The 14,418-nt window shown below is 44.8% G+C and overlaps 1 protein-coding gene across 1 annotated transcript in view; it reads left to right on the top strand.

The window, feature by feature from the left end:
- Window positions 1-2,817: 2,817 nt before the first annotated feature.
- CAPN5 (calpain 5) overlaps window positions 2,818-14,418 on the top strand; it is a 93,115-nt gene continuing 81,514 nt past the window's right edge. The window contains exon 1 of the mRNA XM_056561160.1: window positions 2,818-2,903. The gene's annotated coding sequence lies outside the window, so the exon portion shown is untranslated. The remainder of the gene's footprint in view (window positions 2,904-14,418) is intronic.

Below are 14,418 nucleotides of genomic sequence, written 5' to 3'. Positions count from 1 at the left end.
GAACATCTTAGCTATGAGGAGCGATTAAAGGAGTTACAATTGTTTAGTCTTGAGAAGAGACGTTTAAGGGGGGATATGATAAACGTATATAAGTATATTAATGGCCCATACAAAAAATATGGAGAAAAACTGTTCCAGGTTAAACCCCCCCAAAGGACGAGGGGGCACTCCCTCCATCTGGAGAAGAAAAGGTTTAGTCTAAAGGGGCGACACGCCTTCTTTACCGTGAGGACTGTGAATTTACGGAACAGTCTACCTCAGGAACTGGTCACAGTAGGAACAATTAACAGCTTTAAAACAGGATTAGATACATTCCTGGAACAAAATAACATTAATGCTTATGAAGAAATATAAAATCCCATCCCTTCCCCAATATCGCGCCGCGCCCCTACCCCTTAATTCCCTGGTTGGACTTGATGGACGTATGTCTTTTTTCAACCGTACTAATTATGTAACTATGTAACATATATATATATATATATATATATTCACACACATCATATATGCATAGCCTATACATATATATATACACACACACACACATATACATATACCGTATTTATCGGCGTATAACACGCACTTTTTAGGCTAAAAATTTTAGCCTAAAGTCTATGTGCGTGTTATACGCCGATACCGCCCCAGGAAAGGCAGGGGGAGAGAGGCCGTTGCTGCCCGTTTCTCTCCCCCTGCCTTTCCTGGGGTCTAGAGCGCTGCTGCCGCCGCTTCTCTCCCCGCTGCTGCAGGCCTCTGGCGTGCGTCCCCTTCGTCGTTGCTATGCGCTGCACGGCGCTGCGCATGACGTCAGTGCGCCACGCCGTGCATAGCAACGACGCAGGGGACGCACGCTGGAGGCCTGCAGCAGCGCGGACCCGACTCAGGTAATTATGTCACCGGGGATGGGGGGAGGCAACGGGGCAGCGGCGCCGGCAATGGGTGCCGCTGCCCCTTCTCTCCCCCTGGCTATCGGCGCCGGCAGTGGGGCGCCGGCACCGATAGTCAGGGGGACAGAACGGGCAGCGGCGCCGATAGCCAGGGGGAGAGAAGGGCCGGCAGCAGGGCTCTAGACCCCAGGAGAGGCAGGGGGAGAGAAGCGGGCAGCGACGGCCTCTCTCCCCCTGCCTTTCCTGGGGGTGTATCGGGGTATACATGCGCACACACGCACCCTCATTTTACCATGGATATTTGGGTAAAAAAACTTTTTTTACCCAAATATCCTTGGTAAAATGAGGGTGCGTGTTATAGGCCGGTGCGTGGTATACCCCGATAAATACGGTATATATATATACACACACACATCATACATACATAATGCATAAATACATACTATATGCATACATACAAACATCATACATATATAGTACATGCATACATCATACATAGATAATACATAAATCATACATACATATGCACATCATACATAATCAAATCCATAATATATACATATACACATCATACATAAATACATCATACATGCACACATCCTACATACATAACATACATATGATATATGCACTGTATGTTATGTATGTAGGATGTGTGTATGTATGATGTATTTATGTGTGATGTGTATTATGTATGATGTGTGCATGTGTATATTATGTATGTATGTATGTATTATATATGTATGATGTTTCTATTTATGCATTATGTATATATATACATTTATATATATATTATACATACATAAATACAAACATCATACATATATAATACATACATACATACATAATATACACATGCACACATCATACATAATACATCATACATCCATAATACATACATAATACACGCCATACATGCATATTGCACACATCATACATACATTCCTCCCCCCTCCCGTCCTCGGTTGCCTTACCCCCTGTGCACTTTTCTCACCTGCGGCAGCCATGTTGGGGTCAGAGGCCGGGCGCGTGCACTCCCATCTGCTGCACACTTTGTACCATCGCCCACTTCTTCCTCATTTTTTGACATTCCGCCAAGACAGACTTTCCGGCCAACCGATGTGCCCTGAAAGGCATCCATAGCGAACTATTGCCGCATGCCCACAGAGGGGGCTCATCGTGCCATAAGTTCGCCATCACTGATATAGAATAATGTTTATAAAATATATATATGTGTAATTTTATATTTTATTTACATACATATTTTTTTTTATTTTTTATTTTTAAACATATGGGCCGGCATTTATCAATGTAGTGTAACTGAAGCATTTTTCTACGCCTTTTTTTGCGCGCTGTAATATGTAGGAGCGCCAAAATTATTAAATGGTCACAGACATTTCTCTCTTTACATTCACCAAAAAGCTAAGTCTGGGCTGGTGTAATTGCGAGACCTTTCAGTGGCTTTGCGCCTACTTTGCGCCTCTTGTAGACACGGAAAACAGTCTAAAGACAATGCTAAATGTTTTGCATAACAAATAATACATTTACATAAATCATTTTTTTCTTAATCATATGGAATAATGTTGATAAATATATATATTTTTTTTTATTTTACATATGGAATATAATTTTTTATACATACGTAATCTTTTTTGTTTACAATTGGATTAATTATTTATTTCTTTTTTTACATCTGGAATCATTTCTTATTCTAAACATTTAGATTAATTTAAATGGAATTAAACTACATTGTGATTCCTAGGATACAGTTTGTAGTATCCAAAAAGAGAAAAGTTACATAATTTCTTTTCAGAAAAAAAAAAAAAAAAAAAACTTCTCACCAGCATCACACACAACACTACATCTCCCATAATGCTCCGCGGCAGCCGCGCCCTCCCCCTCCACCTCCCCTCTCCACACTAAGGCCCCGCCCACTGGCAGAGTTAGTAGCGCGCGCTGCAGCTCCGGGGATTGGCATCTCCTGCAGACGGTACCCGGAGCCTCATCCCCCCCCCGGGACAGGTGAGCTGTTATACGATTACTACACAACTCACCCGGATTAACCCTTACACACCCGGGCAGCCCTGCAGAATAAGCGCTCTGCTGCTCACTGCTCCCCCTCTCTTATAATATCCAGGGCTCAGGCTATGATATAGTTATTAGAGACTGGTGTGTATATACTAAATACTATCCTTTATGTATGTATGTATGTATGTATGTATATATATATATATATATATATATATATAGTGTGAGTATATGCTAAATACAATTCTTTATGTGTATATATATATATATATATATATATATATATATATATATACACACACTCTCTCAATACTATACTTTACATATACTATTAACCCTTCTACAGCCGGGGAGCCCTGCGGGATGAGGCGCTGTATACTGCTCATACAGGAGGGGGGGGTATATAGTTATTACATAAAAAAAAAAAAAAAAATTAACCCCTGCAGAGCCATGGAGCCCTGCAGAATGATCACTGGACGTACCTGGGTCTGCTACTCCCTCCCCCACTCCTGTTATAATATCCAGATCTCTGGCTGTTTACTGTATATCGTTATTACAGACTGGTATGTACTCACTGGTTAACCCTTGTGGAGCCAGAGTCCTGCACATTAAAGGGGGGGGGGCTGTATAATAGTATCTGGAAGAGTGTTTCCCAATCAGGGTGCCTCCAGCTGTTGCAAAGCTACAACTCCCAGCATGCCCGGACAGCCGGAGGCTGTCCGGGCATGCTGGGAGTTGTAGCTTTGCAACAGCTGGAGGCACCGCGGTTTGGAGAACACTGATCTAGAGCTCGGCGTCTATTAACAGGGAAGTGTCCTGAATTAACCCTTTAGAGATCACTGGAGCAGAACGATGGCCGGACTTGGGGCTGCCTTTATATTAGTCACCTCTGTTACAATATCCAGCGCTCGGTGTCTGTTATAGAGTTATTACAGTTCGGGGGTAGAGACTGGTATTTTTTTTTTTTTTTACTTATTCCGTTAACCCTTGCAGAACCAATGATGCCTGAAGAAGGATCACTGGACATGGATTCGGTTCGCTTGAGGCCGTTGTATATTAGTATAATATCCAGCGCTCGGTGTCTATTATATAGTTATTACAGTTCAGACACAGAGATTGGTATTTTTGTGTATTAACCCTTAGAGATCCAGGGAGCCCTTCAGAAGGATCCCCAGGCATGGTTCTTGCAGTGGAAGACCCCCCCCCCCCCCCCCTACCTAATCCTCAATGATCACATCCGGTGTCTGTTATATAGAGTTATTACAGGTCGGTCCTGGCGACTTGTGGCTGATCGATTAACCCTTGCAGTGCCAAGGAGAGCTGAAGACTAATCACTGGACGAAGCTTCTGTATGCAGGAGGCTGTTGTGTATTAGACCCCCCCCCCCCATCGTCTATTATAATATCCAGCGCTCGGTGTCTATTATATAGTTCTAACAATTCACAACGGGATCTGCTTTGTGTGTATTAACCCTTCAAGATCTGGAGAACCCTGCAAAATGATCATTGGGTTTGGCACTTTAAGAAGGAGCGCCCCCCCCCCCCCCCCCTCCTCACTTTACACCGTCCCTTATGATACTATCCAGAGCTCTCTGTTCATTATATACTTATTATAATGGGATTTACTTAATCTATTAACCCTTGCAGAGCCAAGGATCTTGGAAGAACCATCCCTGTAGGTGGGTTATGTGCTGCGTATTATATTACCCCCTCCCCCCCTTCCACTTTTCTGTGTTATAATATCCAGAGCTCTGAGTCTATTATATACTTATTACAGACTGGTGTAGACTTACTATTAACCCTTTCAGAGCCAAGGATCCCTGAAGAATCATCCCTGTAAGTAGGTTACAAATTATAATATCCAGAGCTCAGGGACTATTATATAGTTATTACAGAACATGCTGGGAGTTATGGTACTTACCAGATCTATTAACCCATGTAGGGTCAGGGTGCCCTGCGGAACGCTCTCTAGACTTGAATCATGCAGGAAGAGAGGTCCCCCCCCCCCCATATAAAAGTCCCCCGCCCGCCCCCCGGCTGTTATATAGTTATTATACAACAAGCATGGAGACTTGGATTAACCCTTTAGTTATTCAGGGAGAATGGTCATGGTTTTCCGGTTTGGTTCACATGATGGTTTTTTGTTTTTTTGCAACTGTAAGATTGTATCTATAGTGTATGACCAATGTATCCGCTGCACACAGCTATCTCCTGTGCTGATGAAGCGTTACAGTGTGTCAGTCTTGAGTCCACATAAGGTCAGTGATCACCAACCAGTCACTCTCCAGCTCAGTGTTCCCCAACCGGGGTGCCTCCGGCTGTTGGAAAACTACAACTCTCAGCATGCCCTGACAGTTGTAGTTGTAGGTTTGCAACAGCTGGAGGCACACTGTTTAGGTAACACACCGCTGTGCAGTATATGTCCTCTGGATGAGGCCACACGCCACAGACATGCCAGGGTTTTAAGTTGTCACCCATCCATTTTAACACTGGTTTTACACTGCTGGAGATGAGCAGCGCCACCCCTTCCTCAGGTTGTGTGTAGTATTACATCGTGGCTTCATTCACTTCAATAAAACTGAACTGCAATACCGCACACATCCTTAGGACAGGGGTGGCGTTGTTTTTGAAAAAAAAAATCAGCTTATTTTTTTTTTTTTATTCTGGCCATACGTGACATGTCAAGCGCGACTGGGATCCAGGATGTGGATTTGTTCCATTTATGGGTACTGTTACCCTTCCTTACCAGACTCTTGATTTGGCTCTGTTATTCCCATCTCGGTCTACCAACAATCCATGATCAGGAAAGACCCCCTCCAATCCTGAGAATGAAGGGACCACCACTCTGTGTCCCCTCTTATAGGGTCTATACCCAGGGCTGGTGCATGGATTTTTGCCACCCTAGGCGAAAGCTACTTTTGCCTCCCCTTGCCACCTTACTACTGGGGTGACACACTGTAACAAACCTCCTCCTCATATAATCTCCTTACTACTGGGGTGACACACTGTAACAAACCCCCTCCTCATGTAATCTCCTTACTACTGGGGTGACACACTGTAACAAACCTCCTCCTCATGTAATCTCCTTACTACTGGGGTGACACACTGCAACAAACCTCCTCCTCATGTAATCTCCTTACTACTGGGGTGACACACTGTAACAAACCTCCTCCTCATGTAATCTCCTTACTACTGGGGTGACACACTGTAACAAACCTCCTCCTCATGTAATCTCCTTACTACTGGGGTGACACACTGTAACAAACCTCCTCCTCATGTAATCTCCTTACTACTGGGGTGACACACTGTAACAAACCTCCTCCTCATGTAATCTCCTTACTACTGGGGTGACACACTGTAACAAACCTCCTCCTCATGTAATCTCCTTACTACTGGGGTGGCACAATGTAACAAGCCTCCTCCTCATGTAATCTCCTTAATACTGGGGTGGCACACTGTAACAAACCTCCTCCTCATGCAATCTCCTTACTACTGGGATGACACACTGTAACAAACCTCCTCCTCATGTAATCTCCTTACTAATGGGGTGACACACTGTAACAAACCTCCTCCTCATGTAATCTCCTTACTACTGGGGTGACACACTGTAACAAACCTCCTCATGTAATTTCCTTACTACTGGGGTGACACACTGTAACAAACCTCCTCCTCATGTAATCTCCTTACTACTGGGGTGACACACTGTAACAAACCTCCTCCTCATGTAATCTCCTTACTACTGGGGTGACACTGTAACAAACCTCCTCCTCATGTAATCTCCTTACTACTGGGGTGACACTGTAACAAACCTCCTCCTCATGTAATCTCCTTACTACTGGGGTGACACTGTAACAAACCTCCTCCTCATGTAATCTCCTTACTACTGGGGTGACACACTGTAACAAACCTCCTCATGTAATCTCCTTACTACTGGGCTGGCACACTGTAACAAACCTCCTCCTCATGTAATCTCCTTACTACTGGGGTGACACTGTAACAAACCTCCTCCTCGTGTAATCTCCTTACTACTGGAGTGACACACTGTAAAAAACCTCCTCCTCATGTAATCTCCTTACTACTGGGGTGACACCCTGTAACAAACCTCCTCCTCATGTAATCTCCTTACTACTGGGGTGGCACACTGTAACAAACCTCCTCCTCATGCAATCTCCTTACTACTGGGATGACACACTGTAACAAACCTCCTCCTCATGTAATCTCCTTACTACTGGGGTGACACACTGTAACAAACCTCCTCCTCATGTAATCTCCTTACTACTGGGGTGACACACTGTAACAAACCTCCTCCTCATGTAATCTCCTTACTACTGGGGGGACACACTGTAACAAACCTCCTCCTCATGTAATCTCCTTACTACTGGGGTGACACACTGTAACAAACCTCCTCCTCATGTAATCTCCTTACTACTGGGGTGACACACTGTAACAAACCTCCTCCTCATGTAATCACCTTACTACTGGGGTGACACACTGTAACAAACCTCCTCCTCATGTAATCTCCTTACTACTGGGGTGACACACTGTAACAAACCTCCTCCTCATGTAATCTCCTTACTACTGGGGTGACACACTGTAACAAACCTCCTCCTCATGTAATCTCCTTACTACTGGGGTGACACACTGTAACAAACCTCCTCATGTAATCTCCTTACTACTGGGCTGGCACACTGTAACAAACCTCCTCCTCATGTAATCTCCTTACTACTGGGGTGACACTGTAACAAACCTCCTCCTCGTGTAATCTCCTTACTACTGGAGTGACACACTGTAAAAAACCTCCTCCTCGTGTAATCTCCTTACTACTGGGGTGACACACTGTAACAAACCTCCTCCTCGTGTAATCTCCTTACTACTGGAGTGACACACTGTAAAAAACCTCCTCCTCATGTAATCTCCTTACTACTGGGGTGACACCCTGTAACAAACCTCCTCCTCATGTAATCTCCTTACTACTGGGGTGGCACACTGTAACAAACCTCCTCCTCATGCAATCTCCTTACTACTGGGATGACACACTGTAACAAACCTCCTCCTCATGTAATCTCCTTACTACTGGGGTGACACACTGTAACAAACCTCCTCATGTAATCTCCTTACTACTGGGGTGACACACTGTAACAAACCTCCTCATGTAATCTCCTTACTACTGGGCTGGCACACTGTAACAAACCTCTTCCTCATGTAATCTCCTTACTACTGGGGTGACACTGTAAAAAACCTCCTCCTCATGTAATCTCCTTACTACTGGGGTGACACCCTGTAACAAACCTCCTCCTCATGCAATCTCCTTACTACTGGGATGACACACTGTAACAAACCTCCTCCTCATGTAATCTCCTTACTACTGGGGTGACACACTGTAACAAACCTCCTCATGTAATCTCCTTACTACTGGGCTGGCACACTGTAACAAACCTCCTCCTCATGTAATCTCCTTACTACTGGGGTGACACTGTAACAAACCTCCTCCTCATGTAATCTCCTTACTACTGGGGTGACACTGTAACAAACCTCCTCCTCATGTAATCTCCTTACTACTGGGGTGACACACTGTAACAAACCTCCTCATGTAATCTCCTTACTACTGGGGTGACACACTGTAACAAACCTCCTCCTCATGTAATCTCCTTATTACTGGGGAGACACACTGTAACAAACCTCCTCCTCATGTAATCTCCTTACTACTGGGGAGACACACTGTAACAAACCTCCTCCTCATGTAATCTCCTTACTACTGGGGTGACACACTGTAACAAACCTCCTCCTCATGTAATCTCCTTACTACTGGGGTGACACACTGTAACAAACCTCCTCCTCATGTAATCTCCTTACTACTGGGGTGACACAATGTAACAAACCTCCTCCTCATGTAATCTCCTTACTACTGGGGTAACACACTGTAACAAACCTCCTCCTCATGTAATCTCCTTACTACTGGGGTGACACACTGTAACAAACCTCCTCCTCATGTCATCTCCTTACTACTGGGGTGACACACTGTAACAAACCTCCTCCTCATGTAATCTCCTTACTACTGGGGTGACACAATGTAACAAACCTCCTCCTCATGTAATCTCCTTACTACTGGGGTGACACACTGTAACAAACCTCCTCCTCATGTAATCTCCTTACTACTGGGGTGGCACACTGTAACAAACCTCCTCCTCATGTAATCTCCTTACTAATGGGGTGGCACACTGTAACAAACCTCCTCCTCATGTAATCTCCTTACTAATGGGGTGACACACTGTAACAAACCTCCTCATGTAATCTCCTTACTACTGGGGTGACACACTATAACAAACCTCCTCCTCATGTAATCTCCTTACTACTGGGGTGACACACTGTAACAAACCTCCTCCTCATGTAATCTCCTTACTACTGGGGTGACACACTGTAACAAACCTCCTCCTCATGTAATCTCCTTACTACTGGGGTGACACACTGTAACAAACCTCCTCCTCATGTCATCTCCTTACTACTGGGGTGACACAATGTAACAAACCTCCACATGTAATCTCCTTACTACTGGGGTAACACACTGTAACAAACCTCCTCATGTAATCTCCTTACTACTGGGGTGGCACACTGTAACAAACCCCCTGCTCATGTAATCTCATTACTACTGGGGTGACACACTGTAACAAACCTCCTCCTCATGTAATCTCCTTACTACTGGGGTAACACACTGTAACAAACCTCCTCCTCATGTAATCTCCTTACTACTGGGGTGACACACTGTAACAAACCTCCTCCTCATGTAATCTCCTTACTACTGGGGTGACACACTGTAACAAACCTCCTCCTCATGTCATCTCCTTACTACTGGGGTGACACAATGTAACAAACCTCCACATGTAATCTCCTTACTACTGGGGTAACACACTGTAACAAACCTCCTCATGTAATCTCCTTACTACTGGGGTGGCACACTGTAACAAACCCCCTGCTCATGTAATCTCATTACTACTGGGGTGACACACTGTAACAAACCTCCTCCTCATGTAATCTCCTTACTACTGGGGTAACACAATGTAACAAACCTCCTCCTCATGTAATCTCCTTACTACTGGGGTGACACACTGTAACAAACCTCCTCCTCATGTAATCTCCTTACTACTGGGGTGACACACTGTAACAAACCTCCTCCTCATGTAATCTCCTTACTAATGGGGTGACACACTGTAACAAACCCCCTCCTCATGTAATCTCCTTACTACTGGGGTGACACACTGTAACAAACCTCCTCCTCATGTAATCACCTTACTACTGGGGTGATACACTGTAACAAACCTCCTCCTCATGTAATCTCCTTACTACTGGGGTGGCAGGGTTTTGCTGGATTGGCGGGTGCTTCGTATGCGTGCTAACTGTAGTGCGCCCTGGGGGGCTGCCTATTTTGCCTATACCCCTGTTCATTGAATTCTAGTGCGGCAGTGAAGACTGACACGTACGGACCAGTAAGGGACAACACCCCGGGGGATGTCAAATGGTTAAAATTATCGAAATTGAATATTTATTTCTAGAAAAAAGGCGCCACCACTGTTTTCAGGCTGTGTGTGGTAATACAACGCTGCTCTGTTCACTTCAATGCAACCGCGCTGCAGTGTCACACGCAACCTGAAGACGGGGGTGGCGCTATTTTTAGAAAAGAAAAAAAAAATGCAGCTCAGTAATTTTGCGCACTCTTATGGTTCAGGTAACGATCTGCGCAGTAGTACAGAATTCTGAGAAAATGTTCTACGTCTTCCCGTTCGCTTCTTTCAGTTTCCGCCATTTCAAGATCTCCGCTTTCTGCCGATGAATTGGAACATTCGTGTTGACATCTAGGAGATTTATCAAAACCTGTGCAGAGGAGTAGTTGCCCAGTTGCCCATAGCAACCAATCAGATCGCTGCTTTCATTTTGCACAGGCCCCTTTAAAAATGAAAGTAGCGATCTGATTGGTTGCTATGGGCAACTGGGCAACTTTTCCTCTCCACAGGTTTTGATAAATCTTCCCCATTAGTGACTGGAAACCTGTGCAGACCTGATACTTCTCACAGCTGAGGGGCTGTTACTATTGTCTTAAAGGGGTACTACACTGCCCCAGTGTTCGGAACATTTTGTTCCGAACGCTGGGTGCGGGGGTCGTGGTGTCACGCCACGCCCCTCAATGCAAGTCTATGGGAGGGGGCGTGGCGGATGCCACGCCCCCTCCCATAGACTTGCATTGAGGGGCGTGGCGTGACACCACGACCCCCGCACCCTGCGTTCCGAACGCTGGGGCAGTGGAGTACCCCTTTAACACTTCTCCGTGGACTACAGACTGATACATTGTAACGAAGTTACAGCGCAGGAGAGATTTTTGTAGCTATGTGTGCTCCTTGTTGTGAAGTTGGATACATTGGTGATACGTTGGGGATACGTTGGGGATACGTTGGGGATACGTTGGGGATACGTTGGGGATACGTTGGTGATACACGTGTGGGGGGGATCCATTATTTTGCCACAGGATGAGCGGCCATGTTTCTTATACGTTGTTGTGTTTTCTGATCCAGGGGCTCGGCCCTCGGCAAACATTCCCTCCCGGTATTACAGTGTGTGTTGTGTGCAGAGCTCCGTCACTTTGTGTCACTAATCCGCACATTGTTGGGCTGCTCTGCCTATATGGGAACATTGTAACGAACCTCCCTCTGTGTAAAGTCCTTTCCATGCCAAGAGACTGAAAGCCAAAACCATAAAACCTCGGGTTATCCTGAGTTCTGTCAGGTCTGTTACTCCAGTCACCACCAGAGCGGCGCTCACAATTCAGGACTAGCTATGTACAATGTATCAGTTTGGAGTCCGGGATGTTTAGCTCACAGAGCATTGTCTAGACTGGATACAATTGTATCACTTCTCAGCTGAGAGCAGGACTAGCTATGTACAATGTATCAGTCTGGAGTCCAGGATGTTTAGCTCACAGAGCATTGCCTAGACTGGATACAATTGTATCACTTCTCAGCTGAGAGCAGGACTAGCTATGTACAATGTATCAGTCTGGAGTCCAGGATGTTTAGCTCACAGAGCATTGTCTAGACTGGATACAATTGTATCACTTCTCAGCTGAGAGCAGGACTAGCTATGTACAATGTATCAGTCTGGGGTCCAGGATGTTTAGCTCACAGAGCATTGTCTAGACTGGATACAATTGTATCACTTCTCAGCTGAGAGCAGGACTAGCTATGTACAATGTATCAGTCTGGGGTCCAGGATGTTTAGCTCACAGAGCATTGTCTAGGCTGGATACATTTGTATCACTTCTCAGCTGAGAGCAGAACTAGCTATGTGCAATGTATCAGTCTGGAGTCCAGGATGTTTAGCTCACAGAGCATTGTCTAGACTGGATACAGTTGTATCTTCTCAGCTGAGAGCAGGACTAGCTATATACAATGTATCAGTCTGGAGTCCAGGATGTTTAGCTCACAGAGCATTGTCCAGACTGCATACAATTGCATCACTTCTCAGCTGAGAGCAGGACTAGTTATGTACAATGTATCAATCTGGAGTCCAGGATGTTTAGCTCACAGAGCATTGTCCAAACTGGATACAATTGTATCACTTCTCAGCTGAGAGCAGGACTAGCTATGTACAATGTATCAGTCTGGAGTCCGGGCTGTTTAGCTCACAGAGCATTGTCTAGACTGGATACAATTGTATCACTTTTCAGCAAAGAGTAGGACCAGCTACAGCAGTGTTTCCCAAACAGGGTGCCTCCAGCTGTTGCAAAACTGCAACTCCTTGCATGCCCTGACAGCCGTTGGCTGTCCGGGCATGCAAGAAGTTGTAGTTTTGAAACAGCTGGAGGCTTCCTGTTTGGGAAACGCTGAGCTACAGTATGTACAATGTATCACTCTGTAATCCAAGCTGTTTAGCTCACAGAGCACAGTGAGAGAATGCATTAGAAAATTACGTCACCGTTCATATTATGCAGTGATTCTGCTTTTATTTACATTAGTTATCACCTCTGATGTCATCACTTATTAGATTATAGTGTGTACACGTTGGGGGTCATTACTCTATTGTTGCACGTTTTTCTATTAACCCTTTGAATCCATAGTGAGAGATCGGAGATAACCCCCCCCCCCCCCCCCCACCCCACCCGTCACCTTCTTCCCAACCCATCGGCAGGAAGTCTTGAATATCGGAACAAATGGTGTAAATACATGGAAATAGGTCGGGGCTCTGTATATTTACTAACAATATAACAGTGTAACCAAGGAAGAGTCTCGTGGTGGTCATGACAGGGCTCGGCTTCCTCTTCTCTTGTGTATAGTGACTATAGATCATGTGCGCTGACCATGAGGCTGCCAAAAAATGCTAAAATAAACCAACCCCCGGGGGAAGGAGATGGGTGAGATCCAAACCACAGTGTATAGACTGGACTGTAATAGTGACTACAGGGAGTGTAGATCTACAATGTATAGACTGGACTGTAATAGTGACTACAGGGGGTGTAGATCTACAATGTATAGACTGGACTGTAATAGTGACTACAGGGAGTGTAGATCTACAATGTATAGACTGTAATAGTGACTACAGGGGGTGTAGATCTACAATGTATAGACTGGACTGTAATAGTGACTACAGGGGGTGTAGATCTACAATGTATAGACTGGACTGTAATAGTGACTACAGGGAGTGTAGATCTACAATGTATAGACTGTAATAGTGACTACAGGGGGTGTAGATCTACAATGTATAGACTGGGCTGTAATAGTGACTACAGGGGGTGTAGATCTACAGTGTATAGACTGGACTGTAATAGTGACTACAGGGGGTGTAGATCTACAATGTATAGACTGGACTGTAATAGTGACTACAGGGGGTGTAGATCTACAATGTATAGACTGGACTGTAATAGTGACTACAGGGGGTGTAGATCTACAATGTATAGACTAGACTGTAATAGTGACTACAGGAGGTGTAGATCTACAATGTATAGACTGTAATAGTGACTACAGGGGGTGCAGATCTACAATGTATAGACTGGACTGTAATAGTAACTACAGGGGGTGTAGATCTACAATGTATAGATTGGACTGTAATAGTGACTACAGGGGGTGCAGATCTACAATGTATAGACTGGACTGTAATAGTGACTACAGGGGGTGTAGATCTACAATGTATAGACTGTAATAGTGACTACAGGGGGTGTAGATCTACAATGTATAGACTGGGCTGTAATAGTGACTACAGGGAATGTAGATCTACAATGTATAGAATGTAATAGTGACTACAGGGGGTGTAGATCTACAATGTATAGACTGGACTGTAATAGTGACTACAGGGGGTGTAGATCTACAATGTATAGACTGGACTGTAATGGTGACTACAGGGGGTGTAGATCTACAATGTATAGACTGGACTGTAATAGTGACTACAGGGGGTGTAGATCTACAATGTATAGACTGGACTGTAATAGTGACTACAGGGGGTGTAGATCTACAATGTATAGACTGTAATAG

The sequence above is a fragment of the Hyla sarda genome, chromosome 2, assembly GCF_029499605.1.
Source record: "Hyla sarda isolate aHylSar1 chromosome 2, aHylSar1.hap1, whole genome shotgun sequence".
In the NCBI taxonomy this organism is placed as follows: domain Eukaryota; kingdom Metazoa; phylum Chordata; class Amphibia; order Anura; family Hylidae; genus Hyla; species Hyla sarda.
Note: the sequence above shows the minus strand (reverse complement) of the source record. Positions and strands in the feature narration are given on the sequence as shown.